The sequence below is a fragment of the Pteropus medius genome, unplaced genomic scaffold, assembly GCF_902729225.1.
Source record: "Pteropus medius unplaced genomic scaffold, Ma_sr-lr_union100, whole genome shotgun sequence".
Taxonomy (NCBI): Eukaryota; Metazoa; Chordata; class Mammalia; order Chiroptera; family Pteropodidae; genus Pteropus; species Pteropus medius.
Window position 1 is genome coordinate 10,355,024 of NW_024349225.1, and position 2,353 is coordinate 10,357,376.

Here is a 2,353-nt window from a genome sequence, read left to right on the forward strand (position 1 = left end):
AGAAATACAACACAGATCCTTTACTCATTCCATAACTGCTGCCCACACATGCGGTGATGGACAAAAAGGGCTCTATTGTCTAGTTGACAAAGCTGCTCTTGCAGTGCTGGGAGTCTATTCCTATACACTATGCATTCTTTTTTTTTTTTTTTAGGCAAGGCCCTTGGTTGACCTCACAGATTGCAAGGAACTTGTCAGTTTTCATTCCCTTATTTTTTATTTTTTACACCTACAGCACCTGGTCTTCCTAGGTGGTCTCCCATCCGAGTACTAACCAGGCCCGACCCTGCTTAGCTTCTGATATCAGACGGGATCAGGCTTGTTCAGGGTGGCATGGCCATAGACACTCTACGCATTTAATAAATAATATGTGTTAATGCTGCTGGACAAAATATTCTGATTCCTAGTGTCTAAGGTTTGATCCTTTGGGTAAATAGCCCTTAAGATGTAGTCACGTAGGTTGCTCAGATTACCGAGTAATAATAGCTTATTTCATGGTTTTTGATGTAATATAGTAATATGTAGTCACCATTCTGGAAAAGTTGCTTTTTAGCAATTTTTCTTCAGCTATTCAGTATTTTTCCACAAACTGTACATACAGATAGGTATAGAAGTAGAGAAGTGTGAGTGAGTGTGTGTGTGTTGGGCTTTCTTGCCTTTTTTTATGGAATCAGGAAAGAAGCCAGACCTGAATGTGCAATAAAACCATTTCACGTTGCATGCTGGGATGCGGCTACCAAATTCCTAAAGAAAATAAGCTTTTGAACAAAGGAAAACACACCTCTTATGAAGCCACCAGAACTATGAACCTTCTAATTATAAGAGTAGCCCTCACTTTTACGGTGTTTCACAGTTTTCAAAGGGATTTTAAATGCATTATGCCTTCTGGTGGACTTCCGCCGAAGTACGCTCTGGGCGTGGTCTAGAATCTTGGCAGAAAAGCTGCCAAAAGAATGTTAAAACAAATACCTAGAATTCAAGATTGGAGAAAAATGAGTGAACAGGTAATTTTTCACTTCGATCTTGGCTTTAACTTAGTGGGTGTTATATTGGGGCAGAAAAGCCCCAAATAATCATCATTAAATTAATCTAAAGCATAATACAGTCTAGGTATATCCACGTTGTCACAAATGGCTAAGTGAACTAAGTCAGACAAAGACAAATGCCATATGATTTTCACTTCCATGTGGGATTTTTTTTAAAAAGCAGAACGAACAAAACAATCTCATAGAAACGAAGAGCAAACTGGTAGTCGCCAGAGGGGAGAGGGTGGAGGAATGGGTGACAAAGGCGAAGGGGACTATAATCAATAATAGCGTGATAACGCTGCACGGTGACAGATGGTTACTAGACTGTGTGGTGTTCACATCACAAGATACATAAATGTCTAACCAGTATGCTGTACACCTGAAACTAAAAAAAAAACGAATAATGTATATCAACTCTAATCGAAAAATAAAGAGGTATAGTCTACGGCCATGCCACCCTGAACAAGCCCGATCCTGTCTGATCTCCGAAGCTAAGCAAGGTCAGGCCTGGTTAGTACTTGGATGGGAGACCACCTAGGAAGACCAGGTTCTGTAGGCGTAAAAAATAAATAAATAGATAGATAGATAGATAGATAGATAGATAGATAAATAGCGGAATGTAAGCTGACAAGGTCCTTGCAATCTGTGAGGTCAACCAAAGGTTGCCGCACCTAAAAAAAATAATAATAATAATAAAATAAAGAGGTAAAATTAGTAGTTACAAATTAGTCGCAGGGACTATAGTCAATAATTTTGTATTATCTATCTATGGTGTCAGATAGGTAGTAGCCTTATTGGGGTTATCACTTTGTAAGTTACATAAATGTCTAATCCCCATGTTGTACACCTGCAATGAATATAATACTGTATGTCAACCATAACTGAAAAACAAAAAAAAATTAAAATAAGTTATAATGCTTACCAAAAGACATAATAAAAACATTAATCTAAAGCAGTAGGAATGATCGCCTCATCACACACTGGAAAGGTGACCTCACTAGAAAATATATATAGTTGTTCTGCATAACAAAAAAGAGAAAAGCCAGGAGAAAACCATTTTTGGAAGTTGACGTGAACTCCTAGAATATGATCAGATCATGGTATAAATAATGAGATTTCCTGTTTAACTCGAAGGAGCTTAAATGTCCATGCCAATCTCCGAGGCACAGTAGCGGCAGAAATAGATGAACCGACAGAAAAAGGGAGTGTGTGACTTGACCTCGCACTGCACGGGCAGCACGAGCCAGTACCTGGAAATGCTTGAGCTGCAGCGATGGCTCATAAAGACTGCTGTCTTCACCTGTCCCTGAGGGAACTGCCTAATT

The 2,353-nt window shown here is 39.1% G+C and overlaps 1 non-coding gene and 1 pseudogene across 1 annotated transcript; one reads left to right on the forward strand and one right to left on the reverse strand.

Moving 5' to 3' along the window:
- Positions 1-226: 226 nt before the first annotated feature.
- LOC120617817 (5S ribosomal RNA) lies at positions 227-345 on the reverse strand. Its single transcript, XR_005657053.1, has one exon. It is a non-coding gene; the product is annotated as a 5S ribosomal RNA (ribosomal RNA).
- A 1,123-nt stretch (positions 346-1,468) lies between these two features.
- Positions 1,469-1,587, forward strand: LOC120617779 (uncharacterized; annotated as a pseudogene).
- The last annotated feature ends 766 nt before the right edge of the window (positions 1,588-2,353 follow it).